The sequence below is a fragment of the Nannospalax galili genome, unplaced genomic scaffold (genome assembly GCF_000622305.1).
Source record: "Nannospalax galili isolate Female #2095 unplaced genomic scaffold, S.galili_v1.0 scaffold212, whole genome shotgun sequence".
In the NCBI taxonomy this organism is placed as follows: domain Eukaryota; kingdom Metazoa; phylum Chordata; class Mammalia; order Rodentia; family Spalacidae; genus Nannospalax; species Nannospalax galili.
In genome coordinates this window covers 1,026,495-1,047,942 of record NW_008333884.1, presented here as the reverse complement: position 1 = coordinate 1,047,942, position 21,448 = coordinate 1,026,495, and the positions used below count along the sequence as shown (strand labels likewise).

The 21,448-nt window shown below is 41.2% G+C and overlaps 1 protein-coding gene and 1 pseudogene across 1 annotated transcript in view; both read left to right on the top strand.

Moving 5' to 3' along the window:
• Positions 1-21,448, top strand: part of Ssh2 (slingshot protein phosphatase 2) — a 297,577-nt gene that overhangs the window by 66,863 nt on the left and 209,266 nt on the right. The gene's annotated exons all lie outside the window — the stretch shown is intronic.
• Positions 8,407-8,754, top strand: LOC108490625 (annotated as a pseudogene).

Genomic DNA, 21,448 nt, shown 5'->3' with positions numbered 1-21,448 from the left:
TATGTGTTTGGTAATTCCTGCCCTGGCTTCAAGAGTCATCAGGTACTGTTTTACTCTTACGGGCTGAGCATAGTTTTTAAAGTCACCATTATTGGTGGCTGTTGGATGGCCCTCCCTGGGGGATGTTTCCACCCAAACTCCAGGGATTGGTGCCTGGAGGTCCTTGAAGATAGTTGTTGGTCTCTTTTGAGGTGGTGGGGCATGCATTCTCCATTCTTCTTCTAATTGTGAACATAGGACATAGGCCGGGTCCGGTACAGTCACATCAGGAGGTCCCTTCCCAGAGAAATGGATCTGAGCCTTCATTTTATTTAGCAAGTCCCTACCCAATAAGGGATAAGGGCACTCTGGGACCACCATAAAGGAGTGTGAAACTGTCTTCTTAGCTAAGTTTACTTCCCTTTTGGTGGTCCAAGGGTGTTGAGTGATTCCCATGGCCCCTTGCACCCAGGTGCATTTACTGGTCAATTTTCCCATAGGCTCTTTCAAAACTGAATATTGTGCTCTGGTGTCAGCTAGGAAGTCAATGTATCATCCCTCCACTTGTAGGATCACCCAGGGCTTGTGGTGGAGGCTCGCTGATCCTGGGCCCCTCAGTTTTCTAGGTTTGCCAGCTCAAGGATCTTGGGCTTGGAGGGAAGCTGGGATCCCATCCTTTGAGGACATTCCCTATCCCAGTGGCCCAGCTGTTTACAATATGCACACGGTCTCTTTTTAGGCGGGGCTGACCTTCCTGTGGGGGTCATGGGGCTTGGGTTCCCTTTTTCATAGGTGGTTGGTACCCCCATTTGGGATTCATCGCTCTTTCAGCCAATATCCTAGCCAGCCCTCTAGTTGTCTTTTTTCAGGGATTTCTCTATTGTTAAATACCTTGTTTGCCACCACCGTCAGTTCAGAAATTTTTTCCCTTGAAACCTTCCAGCTTTTGAAGTTTTCATTTTATGTCTGGAGCTGCCTAATTCACAAAAGCCATATTGATGGCCATCTGATTCTCTGGGGCCTCTGGATTAATGGGAGTATAAGTTCTGAAAGCCTCTAGGAGGCTCTCCAGGTATGTTCCAGGAGACTCATCCCTTCCCTGCATCATTGACTGACCTTAGACAAATTGGTGGGGTGCTTAGCAGCTGCCTGGAGACCGCCCCCATAAGAATCTGGCGATAGACCTTTAGGCATTCCCTACCTTCAGGAGTATTATAGTCCCATCCCTCCATTGGGCGTGTGAGAGGAAAAGTAGTTGTAATCAAGTCCTCATTCTCTGTCGGTCACCCATCATTTCCAGGGACCGCGTGTCTGCATTCCTGAAGGATGAGGTTCTGTTCCTCGGTGGTGAACAGGATATTCAATAACTCTTGTCAATCATCCCAAGGGGTTGGTGGGTAAAAAGAATGGTATCCAGGAGGGAAATCAGGGCCTGAGGCTTCTTCGTGAAGGAGGGAGTCTGTAACTTCCAATTATGCAGGTCACTAGTAGAAAAGGGAAAGTAGACTACAGGTGCAATTCCGTCCTCCCTCAGGGGCCCAATCTCCCTCAGGAGAAGAGCTCATACAGTCATTGCGCACCCCTCCCCCCCATGAGCAAGTGTGCAATGGGCTGGGCTCGGACCATGGGAGGGGCCGGCTCATCCATGGGAGCTGGGGACGCAGACTGGGAAGGACTGGGAGAAGAGGAAGAGGCTCAGGACCTGCACTCTCTAGGTCTATCCTGAGCACTTCATGGGGCCCTGTAAGGGGGCAGGAGTAAATCCTCCTCTGGCGCTGAGAGGAGGACTTCGGGACCTGATGGGTTTTTGGTCTGGACTTTCTTCAGGGGAAGCAAAGTGGCTGACCCCTTCGGCCCCAATGGCGGGGGCGGCAGTAAGGGATGCAGCCAGTGGGGGGGGTGGCAACCAGATATCGCCAACCTAGGATGTAGGGGATCTGGTCAGGGTGCCCCGGTTCCCTGAAGATAACTCCTTGAACCCTGTAGATGAGGGACAGGGGCAGCTTAAAGGACCCTTCAGGCGGCCATTTGACTTCAAAGAAGGGCCATTCAATGGTGCAAAGGGTCTGGAGGCGTGTTGGCTTGACACGGAGTCCAGACATGTTTGAGGCCACTTGTTTGTAATCCTGAAAATGACTAAGAACTAGATCAAGGGGAGCTGAAAATGATGAGGCTTTCTGGCCTATCGTGGGATAAGCTTCAAGAAAAAAGAATATAAGAAGAGGAATGAGAATGAGGAGAAGTAGGATGGAAAGTCTATAGACAAGGCAGAGCTCCGAGCAGAGGGTGAGGACAGTATGAGATGGCGGCTCCCTAAAGGGAGAAATGAAAATCTCTCAGCACGCAGAGTCAGCTGAGAAGGCCACCCCTGTCCCTTTCCCAAAAAGATTTGGCCAGCCTGGATTCCACGTCAGACTTGACCAGAATCTTGCATCTGGCCCGCCCAGATTCCACGTTGGGCTGGGCCAAGACTCTGGGCTGGTCCCGCCTGGATTCCATGTCATGCTGGAGCATGACCCCCCTATCAGAGGAGGAGTCAGGGCATCCCCCGTTCTCCAGCTCTGGGATCAATAGCACATCTGCCTGATCTCCATTGAGCCCCAGGATGTCTGGACTACCAAAAAGCAAGAGAGAGAGAGACAAAAGCAGGCAGAACTTACAAGGCCGGCTCCGGTGGCACACTCCCGTGGGTCTAGGGGTCTCTATTCTCAAATCCCAGACAAGCCCCCAAATGTTAGGGTTCGAGAATTGAGAATAATTCCCACAGATACTAAAAAGATTATACAAAATGTTTATTCAGGAATTTAAAGTAAAAACAACCAAATGGCGGCTAGCCGGGCACAGACTACATGAGCCAAAGATGGAGTCTGGCCCCGAACAATAGCAGGCAGGGACTTTTATTGGGGAACTCCACAGAAACCCACGCACACCAAGCATCTTTTAAAATAATTGGATGTCCCCATATCCTGAGTACGGGGGAAGTCTTGATTGGTAGGGGCTGTCTTCAGGGCATTGGAATGTGCTGACTGATATCTTTTAGGGCCAGAAGTTTTTGTTCATACCTTGTAAGTCTTTTACATGTCCAGGACTTGCTTAATTTATAGCTTCTGGGGCAGGGGTAGCAACTGAAAAGATTTACAATATGCCTGAGCTTGTCTGGGCTTGTCTGAAGAAGCTAGCCAAAATGGAGTCAGAGCATAGAGCATTCTGGCTCTTCACTATGTAGCTAAGACTGGCCTTTAACTCGTGATCTTCCTGCCTCAACTTTCCAATGCTGGAATTACAGGCCACCATGTCTGGCAAAAAATGCCTGTTCTTGTATGAATTCTTCCTCTCTAGATCCTGTTGCTCCTCTGATCTCTAGTTACGGAGTTATGGAACATTGCTATTTTATGGCTAGAACTTTTTAAGTTACTTCTCCCTTTGTTCATTTCTTAATATTGCTTAACTTGTGGTCAGCTCTGGGCTCTTCCTGTTGGCTGACCATAAAGTCCTACTTTCCCAAATCATTTTCTATGATGCTCAGTGAAAGCAGCTGAAAAGTTTTTCTTTGAAGGGGAAGGATTACATAGACCCATGACCAATATTTGATAGAGACCCTTCTCAGAATTCTCTAGTAAGAAGTGAATTTTATGACATCATCCTGTCTCCTATCTGCATGAGGATTTGCCCCCCAAGAAATTTGGTAGTCTTGCTATGGTGTCTGTGCATAGAAATGTAACTCAGACAAAATGTAGGGCAGAATCTGTACCTGGCTTCTCTTACCTTTAAACTGTTTCTGGATTCATCTTGAGAAGTAGCCCCTACCTGAGTTGCATCTGATGCCGAATATTAGTTTTTAGTATGTGTCAAAGGTTTAGATCTTGGTGCTTAGGTGATTTTGAAGGCTGGGGTAACTATTTCTCCAAACACTAGAGAATTAATTCCTTTGAAAAAGTATACCTGAGGTTTACAAGTTTTTTGGTTTTTTTGTTTGTTTGTTTGTTTTTTGTTTTTTTTTTGTTTTTTTTTGTTTTTTTTTGGTGTTTTTGAGACATGGACTCCCTGTAGCCCCAGCTGGCCTGGAACTTGCTATGTAGACCAGGCTGGGCTCAAACTCACAGAGATCCACCTGCCTCTGCCTCCCAAGTGCTGGAACTACAGGCATGCACTACCACGACCAGCTGGTTTACAAGCTTTTATTCAATTGCTGCTTTTATCATAGTCCAGTTAATCAACTAGAATGGGAAAATGATTTTGTTACAGTATGAAATCTTGTAGTCAGAAAGCTAAGAAAGACACTAAGTACAAAATCATCACTCTTTACTCCCAGTTCAGTCTATTGGTCTTTAATTTTAGATATGTATAGCCTTCTTGCTAATCAACTTAGATTTCTCTTCTAGTACTATAACTCAAAATTTCAGGTTCTCTTATTTATTAAAAAAAAAACCAACAAGCTCTTTACTTAAAGGGAAATGGGCCTAATTCTTGGTTCTTTTCACAATCATCTGAAACCTGACTTGGTAGTGCCTCAGGATTCTATCTCAGTAACACTGATCTCTCTGCACTTGTCTTTCTTTCCTGGCACAGATCCTCAAACAAATGTCCAAAGAGACTTGTCTATCTTCTTATCCAGTATCTTCTTATCTTCAAATTCTTCTTGCTTTCTGGAGTTCCCTGGTTTCTATTAATAGCCTTTGCTGTTCTAACCTCCATTCTCCCAAAGACATAGAGCTTTCACCTCTTCGCAAACTCTGTGGTGATCATAGATCATATTACTGGTATACACATTAGCATTTCTAAAACTCAGTTTCTGTAGTCCAGGTTCCAAGTCATGCTACGCATAACATTTTTCAAAAATGTGAATGGGAAAGGGATCTAAATAACCATCAAACTATATTGTATGAAAATCACAAAAAATTCAATTAAAATTTTTTTACTTAGAAATTAGAAATGTTTGTGGCAGACTATTTTGTATGAAAATCACAAAAATTCAATTAAAATTAGAAATTAGAAATGTTCCTCAGATGAGGTTCCCTCTTCCAAATGTGTCATTAACAGGTAAAGCCCAGTCAGCAGCATAGCTATCTGCTACCCTTCTTTACTTTATAACTGTGTCTCTATTGTGATGCTGTCTTTTTGTCTTTTAAGACAGGGTCTCCCTGTAGCCCCAGCTGGCCTGGAACTCACTATGTAGACCAGACTGGCCTTGAACTCACAGAGATCCTCCTGCCTCGGTTTCCTAAGTGCTGAGATTACAGGCATGTGCCACCACACCCAGCTAAATTCTAAGGTTTTTTAAACCATGAAGATGCTATGTAAGGTGATTTACCAAATAAATAGTAGCCAACAAGAATTCTATGCTTTAAGCATACATGGAGTTAAGCTTGTATGTAGTGCTTTGTTGTGGTAACTGCTGTTCCTCATGAAGTTGACAGAACTGAATTTTTTTTCTTTAACTACTACACAGACCAGGAGGGAATTAATCAGCTAACTTGTTAGTAGCAGATGCCTAATAAAAAATGGAAAATAGAGCATTTTGGTATGCCTAAGTAGAAACAAAGCAGCCTCTGCATAGACTTATTTCATTTGTGAACCACTTAATTAGCAACTCAAGACTTAAATCCAGACACACACAAACACACACACACACCCCACCTCTGCCCCTGTCAGGATTAAAGGTGTGTGCCACCATGCTCAGCATGATTCTCTTTTGTATCTTGAGATTCCAGGTCTAGAAATGCTGAAATGGTGCTACTTTTTTTCCCCCTCATTGTTCTCTTTATGGGTTTCAGTCTGAATTGAATATCTACTACTGACTTCTTTGCTTTTCCCTGTCTTTCTGTATTTATTTATTACTTGTAACTGGTTTTGTAGATTATTATTTTTCAGAATCTACTATGGTACTTAACTTTGTGTGTGTGTGTGTGTGTGTGTGTGTGTGTTCATAAAATACAGATAATGTTGCCTTCATTTAAACTAGCTAACCTGTGCATATGAATAGCTGCCTTTGCATCTCACTGGAAATGCCCTACTTTCTCCCCCTTTGATGGCTTTGCTATTAATTCCAAGTTTAGGAATCTAAGCATCCTTTAGGAATGTAAACTGCTTATTTCCAATTAACTGATTTTCTTCACTGGTCTCAAAATCTTCCAGCATAGTCTCTTTTGCTACCTTACTTCTGATCTTTGTAAATTTATTGTCCTTTATTCCCTCTTATCTTTTATTTACAAAGACACTGACTTTTTAAATGTGGAATTTCAGTGTCCTTAAATTTTTATTGCATTTGTATTTATTTTGTGTGTTGTGGGAGGGGTGCACATGCCACATTACACAAGTGGAAGTCTGTGTTGAAGTCTGAGGATAACTTGAAGGATTCTGTTCTGTCCTTCTGCCATTTGGGTCCCCAGGATCAATCTCAAGTCTTTAGGCTTGCCAACATTCATCGTTACCTGCTAAGCTATCTCTCCAGCCAAAGGGCACTAATTTTTAATTAGTGACAGAGTTTCTCCAAATCTCTTTTTCTCTGTTTTCTTGCTTCAACTACTTCTGTCTTTTGTACCTTGAACTAAAAAGCAAAACAAAATACATTTGAGTTAGTTGAAAAACATCTGATTAGGAACCAAGGCTAGCAAAGTCCTATTTCGCCTTCATGGAATGATTTTAGAATAGTTCTGATTTCTTCTTGACATCCACAGTTCTCCCTTATAAACTAAGGTTGAAAGCTCTCAAGAGCTCTGGCAAATGGTACAGTGTGTTTTAACATCAATGGCAAATTATCCATCCATGAGAAGGTGAATCCTAATGGTCTCTGTCCCTAATAATACTTTATCATCTTATAGATTGAATATGAAACTGGGTGGTAAGGCAATTCTATTTCTGGTTTCTGAATTTCCAGGCTAAGTTTAAATTGCTGATTGTTTCTTCCCTCTATGTTCAGAGATTAAAATAATCAATGGTTATCTCTTGGCACAGCATCAATGATTTAATTGTGGTGGTGGTATCACTCTTAAGTTTCAGGAATTACTTCATACTTTTAATTATTGACATACTATTTTAACATTTTAAAGCTTTTTCTGTGTCTGAGTCAAATGTGTATTCTCTGTATAGGAAAAATGTGTATCTCTTACTTCAATTTAGTTGTAGAGATACTTTTCTTCATTAAAACTTAGAATCCTACTCCTTAGCTGTTTTCATAGAAGTGATATGATTCTACCATCCTGGTTTTAATGCAGTGATCTAAGTGCTATCTGCAGAAGCAAATACTTTATAGCAGTGGTTCTAAACTTTAATGCATTACCTAAATCACCTGGAAGGCTTGTTTCAAACATGTTTCTGTCAGGCATAGTGGCACACATCTTTAATCTCAGCACTCTGGAGGCAGAGGCAGGCGTATCTCTGTGAGACTGAGACCAGCTTGGTCTATGTAGCAAGTTCCAAGTCAGCTGGGGCTATAAAGAGACCCTGTCTCAACAACTAAAACCAAAATAACAACAACAACAACAACAAAAAAAAACAAACATATTTCTGGGCCTTACATCCAAATTTTTTAAGTTTTTTTGTAGATGAGATGGGATAAGAACTTGTATTTCTGACTAATTCTTTTATTTATTTATTTATTTATTTTTTTTTCAGACCAGGCTGGCCTCAATCTCACAGAGATCCACCTATCCCTGCCTCCCGACTGCTGGGATTAAAGGAATGCACCACTATGCTGGTTACAAGTTCTTAAATATTGTTGTTGCTTCTACTACTTTGGGAATCTTAGATTTTCCTCTTATTTAATAACCTTTTAGGACAAGAGGTTATATTAGAAAAAGGGACAGGGGTGGTGTAGCCCAAAGAGATGACAGAGTCTGGAGGACTTTTTAAAAATTCATATTATGTTTGTGATGGTATGAATGTGTTACTACAAATAATATGACATTTGTGTGGGAATGAGATATTCTTATAGCAAACATTCAAAGAAAAACAAGGTGTTCAAATTTTAATGTCAAAATTATTATATGTATGTGTATATGCTGTAGAGAAGTGTGTATGTATGCTATAGCATGTGTGTGAAAGGTCAGAGGATAATTTTGTGGAGTCAGTTCTCTCCCTCTACCTTTATATGGGTTCTGGGGATCAAAGTCAGGTTACCAGGCTTGAACAACAAGCACCTATACCCACTGGTCATCTCACCAACCTACATGTACATCTTATATCAATTATTTTTTTCAGTACTAAGGATTGGAACCTAGGGCCTCAAGCATGCTAGGCAAGTGTAAATAGTATTACTTTTGATGACAATAAAAGACTTAGAAAAGAAAGGGAAGTATAGTGGAAGAGTATGAGTGATGGATACAAAAAACTGAATTAAAATCCCTGCTTAAAAAGAAAACAAACCAGAGTGGGGTTCCCACTGCTCAACTTCCGAGGCAGATAACTGGGGCCTGCTGGGAACAGGACTTCTAAAAGGTAAATATGTCTGGAAGGCTGTGGTGCAAGACCACTTTTGCTGGCTACAAATGAGGTCTTCGGAACCAACCAGAGCATACAGCTCTTCTTAAAATTGAAGGTGTTTATGCCCGAGATGAAACTGAATTCTACTTAGGCAAGAGATGCGCTTACGTGTATAAAGCAAAAAACAACACTGTGACTCCTGGTGGCAAACCAAACAAAACCAGAGTAATCTGGGGAAAGGTAACCTGGGCCCATGGAAACAGTGACATGGTTTGCGCCAAATTCCAAAGCAATCTTCCTGCAAAGGCCATTGGACACAGAATCCGTCCAGTACTGCAAAAATCAAGCAGTTAATCAATCAACCCGAAAAAAAAAAAAAAAAAAAAAAAAAAAAAAAGAAAGAAAGGAAACAAACCTAGTAAAACCCCTTCTCTCCCACTTAATGAATAAATTTGGAGTAATTTGGAATATTAAGTGAGATAATAAATGCAAAATGTTCTGCTTGTGGTAGCTGTCCATTGAAGTTATTTTATCTTTCAGACAGAGTTTCATTTAAGTATCCTTGAACTATGTGGCTTTGAACTCCTGATCCTCCTGCCTATACCACCATACCCAGCTAACAAAATTATTTTCATAAAAGTTGACCTATTGTTTTTGTACACTAAGGAATTTTTTTCAAACTCTATGGATAATAAATGATTCAGAGTCAATACTGACAAAAATAATTGGATTTCAATAGTCACAGCAATGTGCCTAGTTTGGAAATCAGACATAAAAGATGTGGACTCTGTTCTCTAAGTACACAGAATATGCTTTGGTAGTTAGGATTCTTTTTATTGAAAGTATCAGAATGCCCTGTTAAAATTTTTATTTTTATTTTATGTGTATGAATGTTTTGCCTACATATAAAGGCACCTGTGTGTACAATACCCATGGAGGCCAGAAGAGGGCATTGGATCCCCTGGAAGTGGAATTAAGGACTGTTATTACTGCCATGTGGGTGTTGGGAACTGAACCCGATCCTTTGCAAGAGCTGCAAGTACTCTTAACCACTGAACCATCTCCCCCCCCCCCCAGAATGCCCTTTTAAAAGTAGGGTAAACTTCCCCATTTAAAATGTCTCCCTTTCCCCCATTTTTCCCTTGATAATACCAGTCTCCCAAGGTCCCACTTCTTTTGAGCTCCTTCTTTCCCTTTATCCCCAAAGTTCCTTGTGTAATTCTCCCTTCTCCGCTCCCATCTAAATACCCCCATTTTGGGCCTGAAGAGATGGCTCAGGGGTTGAAAGCATTGACTGTTCTTGCAGAGGACCCGGATTCGATTCCCAACACCCACATGGTGGCTAGTAACTGTCCATAACTCCAGTTCCAGGGGATCCAGTACCCTCTTATGACCTTTGTGGGCATTGCACAACACGGGTACAATCACACACACAGGCAATATACTCATATACGTAAAATAAAAATAATAAATAAAATATTTTAAAAATAAATACCCCCATTTTTACCTATGGTGCAAGGGTTAGACAGAGAGAGACAGGAGAGATATACAGTAAAAAAAAAAAAATCAAGGGAATCCTATTAGTCCAACAACCTAAGGACAAATTACACATACATTATCTCTACATGAGTCCACGTGTATAGCTAAAGGCTACATAACAAGAAACCATATCAGACAGGAGAAACCTTCCTTTGAGTTGGCCAAGGTGGTCCAAGAGACTCCCAAAATTACACAGACTATTGCCACAGCCCTTGATTGCTTCCCAGAACTTGAAGGTAAGACCCTACTGCTGAAGACAGAACATTCTTCAGATACAGGATTTGGACCAGTGGAGCTGGAACTGACCTGGAAGCCAATTCCTCTGGAGGCTAGCTATCATAGTTTTGGAAGCACTATGCAAGGTGCTAAGGGAGATCATCAGTCGATGGTCCAACACCAGCTTCAAGACCAAATAACCAGGTCAATGACCTGCACAGCATGCATTGGTGTAGTAGTGGCACTTTTTTTTTTAATATGCTTCTTCCAATATAACTCATTTTTTGAATTTTATTGATTTTTTTTGTGTATTTCATACAGAACATCTCAATCTTATTCATATTTATACCTGCATCCCAAATGGCACCCTCCCATAGCCTCTCCCCGACCCAGTAGTGGCACTTTTATCTTGGGGGCAATCATCAACTACCTGATTGGATTAAGAACCCACTCAATGGGAGGAAACTCATGTGTGGTACTGTAAACATAGCCAAATGCACATGACTGGAGAGGTCCTAGATATTAGAGAAAACCCCAAGACTGTCACATCCCTAGACTAATGTAATTTCTTACTATGTGCAAAATATATATCCTTATATTTACAGACAAATATCCCAGTCGCCAGTCATCAAAGAAGCTTCTTTCCCACCAGACAGAGACTATTACAGAGTACCACAACTGGTCACATAACACATTGTTTGTGAATTGCCCAAGTCTAAGTGCCACATCTACAATGCACCTAAGGCTCACAGAACTTAGAACAAGGGGTAAAGAAGACAATAATGAATATCGCATTTCTCATTAATGAAGCCCCCTCATGCAACAAAGCGCCAATGTCCTAGTTTCTTTACTGCTGTGACAAAACACTCTGACAACTACCAACTTGGGGAGGAAAGGGTTTATTTGTCTTACATCTCCCGGGTCACAGTTCATCAGGGAGCCCAGGGTAGGAACTCAGGGCTGGGACCTAGAGGTAGGAGCTGGAGCATAGGCCATGGAGGAATGCTGCTTCCTGGCTTGCTCCCTAGCCCCTGCTCAGCTTACTTTCTTATGCAGCACAGGCCCACCTGCCTACGGGTGGCACCACCCACAGTGGGCTGGGCCCTCCCATATCACTCAACAATCAAGAAGATGCCCCACAGATGTGGCCACAGGCCAAGCCTATGGAGGAAATTCCCCAATTGAGGCCCCCTCAACCCAAGTGTGTCAAGTTGACACTAAAGCTATCCAGCACAATTGACCCCTTGTCAACTTGACACACAGACACATCACTATTAAACCCTAACCTTTCCAATCCTTATCCCCAAGATATGTTATAATTAATATAAGACCGTACAACCTTAAAAGTTCCACAGTCCTTAAAAAAATGCAAACACTTAAAAAAGTCCACAGTCTCTTTTAAAAGTCTCTTAACTGGGGGCTCCTATAAAATCCAAAACTAAGCCAGTGTGGTGGCGCATGCCTGTAGTCCCAGCACTTGGGAGGCAGGGCAGGCGGATCTCTGTGAGTTCAAGGCCAGCCTGGTCTACATAGTAAGTTCCAGGACAGCTGGGGCTACAGGGAGACCCTGTCTCAAAAAGACAAAAAAACAACAACAACAACAACAACAACAACAAAAAATCCAAAACTAGTACTGTCTTATTTCAAAGGGAAGAATCAGGCACATCTAAGCAAAACCAAAGTCCAGCAAAGTAGCTCAAGGCTGGACATCTGGGATTCACTCATGATCTTCTGGGCTCCAAAGGGTTCTGGCAGCTCCACCTCTCTGACTCTGCCATCCACAGCACACACAGCTTGTCTCTCAGACCCAGGCCAGCTCCATTCCACACCTATTGCTGTCCTTGGTGGTTGTCCCACAGTCCTGGCATCTCCAAAAAGCTGGAATCTCCACTGAAACTGAGGCTGCACTGGCCTCTTGGGGTGCCACACCTCAGATTCTCTTTATGACCCCTTCAATCCTGGGGTCTTCAGAGCAACTGAAGCTGCACTTTCACCAATGGCTTTTCCTTGGCTTCTCAGGGTACCAAGCCTCAGCTGTTCTCTGTGACCCCTTCATGCTTTCAACACCAGAACCATGCAGGAGACTCTTACACATTACCAAGTCCAGCTTCCAGCATGAGATGAAGGCTAGGGACAACTAGGTACCACAGCTGCTGTGCATTAACCCTGAGGCAATACCTCCCAGATTTCACCACAGTGATGCTGTTCCCTTGTTACTTACAGCTGATTCAGCCCCAGCTAACCAGCATCAATTGTCCCAGTAAAGTAAAGGTTTTACTTGAAGTTCTGGTCTCTTCTTAATCACAGCTGATTCTTGGCCCCAGCCAACGAGAACCCACAGATTCTCAATTCAAAATATCACACCAACAGTGCTGATAGTCTCTGCTTCCCTTTGACACTTCACAAGCCAGGCCTCCATTGTTCACAACTCTTTCAGCATAACTGTTCCAAGCTCCACAGGGACAAACTCTAAGCACTCAAAGGCTTTTCCACCCCAAAGTTCTGAACATTTCCACAATCCTCCTAAAAACACCAAGGTCAGGTCTGTCACAGCAATACCCCACTCTCAGTACCAATTTCTATCCTAGTTTGTTTCTTCATTGCTGTGACAAAACACTCTGACACCACCAACTTGGGGAGGAAAGGGTTTATTTGTCTTACATCTCCTGGGTCGCAGTTCATCAGGGAGCCCAGGGGTAGAAGTCAGGGCCGGAACCTGGAGGTAGGAGCTGGAGCGCAGGCCATGGAGGATCACTGCTTACTGGCTTGCTCCCTTGGCCCCTGCTCAGCCTACTTTCTTATGCAACACAGGCCCACCTGCCCAGGGGTGGCACCACCCACAGTGGGCTGGGCCCTCCCACATCACTCAACAATCAAGAAGATGCCCCACAGACATGGCCACAGGCCAGTCCTATGGAGGCAATTCCCCAATTGAGGGTCCCTCAACCCAGGTGTGTCAAGTTGACACTAAAGCTATCCAGCACAGCCAGGAACACAAAAGGTCACAAATGGCCAGTGTAGGACTAAGAGTCTGAAGAATGCTGGTCCTTGAACAGGACTCCTATCTTAAACTACACCCACCGAGGGCTCGGGGACCATTGCAGAAAAGGGCCTGAAAGATTGTAAGAGCCAGGGAGGAGGTGCATGACCATATGGAAACAGTCTTACAAGCTCCTGGGACCCTGCTCATATGATTCTATGGCAATAGTGTCAGCATACACAAGTCCCATGCATACTCAGGCAGACAAAAACCCAGCATAGAACTGGGAAAATGAATACCAGACCCCAATCTTAGCTGAAGAAATATTGGCAACTGATTACTTCTAGGTGAGGAAGAGCTTATCTTCCTAAAACAAGGGACTCTAGATAGGCTGGCTAGACCTCAGTAGAGGAACTTGTACCTGAAGGATGTCTGAGGACACTAACTTGACACAATACGCCTTAAGATAAATTGGCAGAATGTAGGAATTCCAGTAGGGTGTGTGTGTGGTGGGGGGTGTCTATGGGAGGATGCCAGTGGGGAAGGGAGTATAAAGATTATTAAGATTGAAAAACAAAAAAGTGGGTAAACTGACATTTTTAACCTAAGAAGCTCAGAGGCAAAAACAGTTACAAATATAATACACTCATCCAGGTTCTGTGTTTCTTCCATTTTCCTGCTCTACCTTTTTAGTATGTTTCCTTTTGTCCTCAAGCCTGTCTTTTGGAGGTTACAAAATGGATGTCACACAGATGTTATCATTATTTTTGAAAATGTGTATTCAGAGGCATAGAAAGGGCAGTGTCTTTTATCAAGTCTCCTTTTGTCAAGATGGAAAACCTTTCTCCTGAGCTCATGGGAGATTTGTCCTCGGGTCTTTTTGACCAGAATTAGGGTATATGACTGTGTTGGGACCCAGGGAGGCAGGTATCTGGCATTATTAGCCTGTGTACTGGGGCTAGTAGTTGAGAAATGACTTTGGGGTAGAGAATAGGATCTTCTACAGAGGACAGTAGAGCAGGCATAGATTAGAGGAACATTAGACTGATTTATCGTCGGGGTGAATTGTGTGCTCTAGACTGGGGTCTCACATAAAATACTCATGCCAAAATACCCTCTAATTTCTAATATCCTCTTCTTTGCATTCAAAAATAAATAACCCTTTAATAATGTGTAAAAGAATTCTTAACTTGTAGGTTTATAAAAGCAGGCAGTGGGCCAGATTTGGCCTACAGGCCATAGTTTGCCAATAATGAAGTTATCATTTTTGAAGCTTCTTGAAACTCTGGGATTTTAGTGGTGCCTTGAAGATTGGAAAGATTTAGCTTGAAAGATGTGTTCCTTCAGAGAGGTGCAACAAGTGCAGTTACCATGGCAAAGCCCTGTGTATTACATGACAAGCAGAGGGCAGCAATGTCTTTGTAAGTGAAACAGACAAACTGCAGGCCAGAATAATTAGATGGTATTTTGGCATGAGTATTTTGGCTGCCTCGGCCACTGACAGGCCAGCTTGCTAAGTAGCTCTGTGAAAGGAAGAGGCTCCTTTGGCTTCAAGCCTTCATGCTGACTTGAAGCCCAAGAGCGAAAGCATTTCATGTAACTGGCTCTTCATTTAACTAGAAAAAAATCATGTGTTTAAGGTGAGTGGAAGTTAAAGTTGTTGTTCCCTTAACCATACCTTTATATCTCATCTTCAATTTGTGGTTTTTGACAGTAAGGATGAATTGCAATGACTTGTGCTATATCCTATTCATTGAACATTCTTTGAATATCTGTTGTGTGCCAGGCTCTAGAGATACAAGTTAGGAAGCTAACAGTCTAGAGGTGAAAAAAGAATATAGAAATAATTGTGGTAGAGCCGAGGACACAAGAGTTAGAAAATATATTTTCAACCAAACAACTATGGATATTTAGAAGAAGGAAACACACAGTTCATCTGATTTAAGCTTTCAGGTTTACTCAGTCTAACTATTCTTGTTCTTCAATAGCCACAGATTATATCCTTAGCACTAGGTAATTATCTTCCAGATCTATGCCATTGATTACAAAATGGCATGTAAAATACTTTCCTTGGATCATAGTAAAATTAATCTTTCTCTTCAAAAGACAATTTCAAATATTCTCCTGCAAGTACTAAATTTTTAAGATTTCTATATATGTAGTTATGTGTCTCATTGTATTTCACTTGATTTTGTGTTTCCCAATATATTAGTGTAAATTAGTTTCTAAAGCATAATTGTTTTCCCCAGTAAAACCTTCAGAAAAGATGACTGTGATAGATGGAATAATGCTCCCCACAAGAGTCTCATCCTGATCCCCTGTGAATATAATATGATAAAGGAAGAATTAAATTTGCAATTGGAATGAAGGTCAATAGTCTAGCTTTAAAACAGAAATTACTCGGGATGGAGAGATGGCTCAGCGGTTAAGAACACTGCTCTTGCAGAGGACCCAGGTTTGAGTTCCAGCACCCACATGGCGGCTAAGAATCATCCTTAATTCCAGTTCCAGGGGAATCTGAAGCCCTCTTCTGACCTCTGCAGCATTGCATAACACAAGTACACTCACATACGTGCAGGCAATACACTCATACACATAAAATAAAAATAATAAAATATTTTTTTAAAAAAACGGAAATTACCATGGATTGTTGGTAGAAATCAATATAATCAATCACAAGGGTTGCTAAAAGAAGAGGAGCCAGTTATGGTGGTATGTGTCTATAAATCCCAGCACTTGGCAAGCTGAGGCAGGAAAACTGTGACTTGAATTTGACATCTTAGCAAGTTACAGGCTAGTCTGTGCTACACAGAGAAATCCTATCTTCAAATTAAGGGCAGGGCTGGGGGGGGGGCGGGATTTGGGCATGGTGGCATACATCTTTAATCCCAGCAGTTTGGAGGCAGAAGTAGGTGGAGTTCTTTTGAGATCAAGGCCAACCTGGTCTACTTATTGAGTTGCCAGCCAGCCAAGGCTACATAGTGAGATCCTGACAAAAAGAAAAAAGGAAAGAAAAGAAAAAAGAAAGTTGAGGGATACAGACTCAGACTGATGCTTTTTGAAGAATGTGAGTAGCCTGATAGGACTGGGCATGTAGCTCAGTAGTGGGATGCAAGTGCAAGGCCCTGGGTATGATCCCCAGGACCATAAAACAACAACAGACATTAGCGAACCTTCTATAATACAAGTTTAAAACAAGATCAATTGAGATAATACCCTACTATCTTGAGAGATACTTTATATAAAACCCCACCAAGTGAGTATGTTAAGGAAGCACATTTTATTCATAGTAAACTAAAAATGTTTGAAATCAGAAATAGCTATTTATCAAATGCTTTTTTACTCTCATTAAATAATCCTGCAATATTTCTCATGTTACTTAATATTCTTCATCCTTGCATTCTTGGAAATAAGTCATATAGTCATGAGTAGGACAGTTCACAGAATCAAGTAACAACTCAAGAATCAGAATTGTCAGGGTATCTCAGAAGACAGGGAAAAGAAATATCTTTTGTCTCCTTAGAAATTCTTAGAATATAATTTAGAACTAAATATATTGATCACAAGTAAATATTTGTTCCATGAACCAGTTATGTTGTTCTTCTATCAACAGATTTAAATGGATAGACAATATTTTTTAATTATAAGACTATAGTTAAGTTTTAAAATAACTTTGGGATACAAATGTGGTTACCAGACCTCATCCTTTTTGAGAATGTTAGTGTCAATATGCAAAAATTATAAAAATGAAAGCTGAAGGACATTAGCAAGTATGATTTGAATGAATAAATTTCAGTTTGTGGCAGTGACAGGCCACTTGTGGTCTGCTCAGTATTACTGTGCTATCTGTTGTAGCTTAAGAGTTTGAGAGAATTGAAAATAGCTCTGATTGCTCCCTTAATTCCTTCAATTATTTTATTAAGCCTCTAGTTTTCTTAGTAGGACTCCTAGAAGTCTTAATATTTTGTAAATTGGTTTTTTAAAAAAGAAAAAATCAAGTCAGATGGAGAGTTAAATATTCTTCTTTTTCTCCCTCCAAAAGGGAAAAATAAACAGATTTTATATTTGCAGGATTTAAAAAAAAAATTTTTTTTTTTTGGTCTTTTTGAGGCAGGGTCTCCCTTTAGCCCCAGCTGTCCTGGAACTCACTATGTAGACCAGGCTGGCCTTGAACTCACAGAGATCCGCCTGCCTCTGCCTCCCAAGTGCTGGGATTAAAGGCATGCGCCACCACGCCCAGCTTGCAGGATTTAAATTTTAATATTTAGTTATTTCTGATTATTTTCTCAAAGAGGAGACAGGGATAATGACTAATAAGACTTGGCTGTAAAACCCAAAGTAGGCAAAGTATCAGAGTGGAAAAAAGTTAAAAAGTAAACCAGGAACAAGGCAGCTAACAGAAATAGTAACTCGGCTTTATATTTTTTTATTCAAATTTATTCATATTTGAAAACTCTTAGTGTCTTCAGGTTTTTGTAGGTTGAAACATATCCTTGCTTGGAAAAATCAGTGTCAACTTGGACAGCCATAAAGTAGTTACTTACACTGACTAAATTTCAGCCACTGTTAGAAGTTTTGATGACATAAGTGTGTATACATCAGCACTCTATTTGAGGATAGCTCTGTTTCTGTCAGCTGTTCTGTCCTCTTTGTGTTGCTAGTTAGGGACTTTTGTGTTTCTTCCTCGTTGTTTTACTCCCTGTCCTTATCTATCTTCTGGATAGATTCTGAAAAAGAGACTGGAGAATGGAAGAAAAGGTTTTAAATTGTTTTCTGGCATCTGGCAAAGGATTTGAGTAGGGAATGTCTTTTGGCTCTTATAAACACTTGTAAGCAGAGGTCTAATGAGGCTAGGCTAGTGGTTTGAGCCTCTAATCAGGCCCTATCTTACTTTCTAAATCTGTCTCTCTTCGGGTCTGAGGATAAATGAATACAGATCTGTCTCTCATATGAAAGATTAGCATTGTGTTCCTTACAGAAAAAATAGCCCATTGCCTAAGTTGGGAAAGCGCAGAAAATGCTTCAACTAACCAAACAAGCCTCAGTTTTTCATTCATTTAACTAGTCTCTTTGTCAACTATATTCTGTCTAAAACAGCCATCACTAACTGGAATGCAGTTTCTCACCTATCAGAGTTTATTTAGTGCTTTCGGCTGGCATTTTCCCTCATGCTCATTTACTGGGATTTCTGAAATTATCTTTTTATAAATCATTTTTTAAAATGTTATTTATTATTTTTATTTTATGTGTATGCATGTATTGCCTGCAAGTAAGTAAGTGCACCCATGACATGCAATGCCCACGGAGGTCAGAAGAGGCTGTCAGATTCCCTGGGACTGGAGTTACAGACAGTTGTTAGCTGCCATCTGGGTGCTGGGATTTGAACCCAGGTCTTCTGCAAGAACAACCAGTGTTCTTAACCACTGAGCCATCTCTCCAGCCCCTCTGAAATTATCTTATTTGCATTTGGAAGACAGTGAATCAGCAGCATTACTTTACTATGAATGTGGAGAATCAGAGGTCTTTAGTGACTTTAATGTATGTAGGTATATGTATGTTTTATGTCACAGCCTTTGGTGACTTAAGTAAAAGATTATAATTGTCTTTGGTTTTTTTTTTAACTTTAGTTTATTTATTTTATGTATATGAAGGTTTTGCCTGCATGTTAAGTACACCCATGTTATGCAATTCCCATGGAGGTCAGAAGAGGGTGTGGGATCCCCTGGAACTAGAGTTATGGATGGTTATTAGCTGCCATGGAGTACTGGGAATTGAACCCAGTCCTCTGGAAGAGCAGCAGTGCTCTTAACCACTGAGCCATCTCTCCAGCCCCTGTTTTTTTGTTTTGTTTTGTTTTGTTTTGTTTTTTGAGATGGTGTCTCATTACATAGCCCTGGCTAACCTGGAACTCACTATATAGACCAGGCTGGTGGTCTCAGACTCACAAAGATCACCTTGCCTCTGAAGTACAGAGATTAAAGGCATGTACCACCACACTCAGCTTCATGCGTACGTTTTTTAATGGTCAGTTGTTTCCTTTTCCTGGTGGCAACTACTTGGTATTGATGCTCTTTATTCCTTCCCCTTGTACCACGTCCTGACTATTGGTAATTTTAAGCCAAATAAGGTTATTTGGCTTAAAGTATATTTCATGAAATGATATGTATTTTATTTATTCCATCTGACCCTCAGCATAGTTACCCAAGGAATCAGGCTGAAATTAGAAAATGGCTTATTTTTGTGTATTGTAGTAGCCAGTAACATTAATCTATAGAGTCTCAGTATATCCTGAGTTACAAGTAAATTTCCCCTGAGTATTGAAGCCCGGTTGTTCATACACATTGTTGTACCTTAAATATGTTCTGAAAATATCCTAAAAGGGAGGGAATGAATAGAAGAGCTGTGACTAGTGAAAATGAATGAACTGCCAATGCTATATCTGACTTACAAAAAGAAGGAAAAGAAATCCCTACTCTCTGCTCTTTGCTTTTCCTGTAATCTCAGATGCCTTTTGTTTCCCACTGGTGCTAAATTGAAGTCTTAGTGCTTTTGGATATGCTATTTGTCATGAAGCTTATGCAGATTTGGAATGGCACTGGGAGAAAACATTTTATGTAAGCAAAAGGATTGTTTCATCCAAAGGAGACTAGGCTCCTATAAAACCAGCCCCAATCACCATTTTATGGATGATTCAAGGTGGCTTGCTATCAAATTGAAGCTTAGAAACATGGCAACTCTTTTCCCACTTAGAGATTTATTCTGAGTTTAGGCTATATAATAAATCCTTATCAAATTCTAAAAACTGTAGTCAGTATAACATGCTTTTTGTAAGCTAAATTATACCATGCTTTACATTGATTTGACTGATTCCTCCCCTGCCCCATACTTTTACTAGATTTGCTGTCTTCCAACACACAGCTGTGACTAAAATTAGCTTCAACAAACCTTGACCATAAAGCAGAGTTCTGTCTGTATCAGGATGTTTATTGTGCATAGTAGCACTCGTGGAAGCAATATGCCATGGAAACACCTGCTTCTCAACTGTACTCCTACTCTACTCCTTTGTTTTGGTTTTGGTCTTTTTGAGATAGGGTCTCACTATAGCCCCAGCTGGCCTGGAACTCACTATGTAGACCAGGGTGACCTCGATCTCACAGAGATCCACCTGTCTCTGCCTCCCAAATCCTGGGATTAAAGGTGTGTACCACCACACCCACCTTGTTCTCCCTGCTCTTAAACCATCTTCTGTTTCTTCATAGTATAATTTTTGGACCTTCTTCATTAATTATACCAACTTACCTGGTTGTACTCTATTCCATCTTGATGAAGAGTCTGAAATGACATGAATTGAATTATGTCATTTATAGTTGGAGTGGTACTCATTTCCCTAACGCTTGCAAGCATTAACTGATGGACCCACACCAGCACTCTTTTATCATCCACATTTTGTGATGACAGAGTATGGAAAGGTTATATTCTTTGTTCGGTGTTTTATGATAAGCAGGGATAGCGCTGACATCACATATCAGCTGGAAGCCATCAGTGAGGTCATTACCAGAGAGCAGCATCATTGATAGATTATCTACCAGGCTCTTTATGTAGTATCCTACAAGATTTATTTTGTTCACTGTGTGTACTCTAGACTTATATTGGGTGGATTTTCTCTCAGAGATCAGTGCATGGAAATCAATTAATAAATATTTTATTATTTTTATTTTATGTGTATGAGAGTATTGCCTGTATGTATGTGAGTGCACCTATGTCATGCAGTGCCCTTGGAAGTCAGAGGGCATTGGATTCCCTGGAACTGGAGTTATGGACAATTGTTAGCCACCATGTGGGTGCTAGAAACCAAACCTGGGTCCTCTGCAAGAACAGTCTATTAGCCACTGAGCCATCTCTCCAGCTCCCCTCCCTCAAATATTTTAAACATGAGGGAAAAGGGTGACTCTAGTTTTAATAGTTTTTCTCCTTTGCAAATAATTCGACATAGGTATTTACAAGCAACTCTGAATTGCTTTTTTTTTTTTTAAAGAAAAGAAGAAGCCGGATACGGTAGCACACGCCTTTAATCCCAGCACTAGGGAGGCAGAGGCAGGCAGATCTCTGTGAGTTCAAGGCCAGTCTACTCTACATAGTGAGTTCCAGGACAGTTGGGGCTATAGGGAGTCCCTGTCTCAGAAAAAAGATAAACAGCTTAGACTGGCCTGGAACTTGCCACAATCTAAACTGGCTTCAAGTTTGTAATCTTCCTGCCTCTACCTCCCCACTACTGGGATTACTGGCAATTATTTTATTTTATAGCTAGAATTT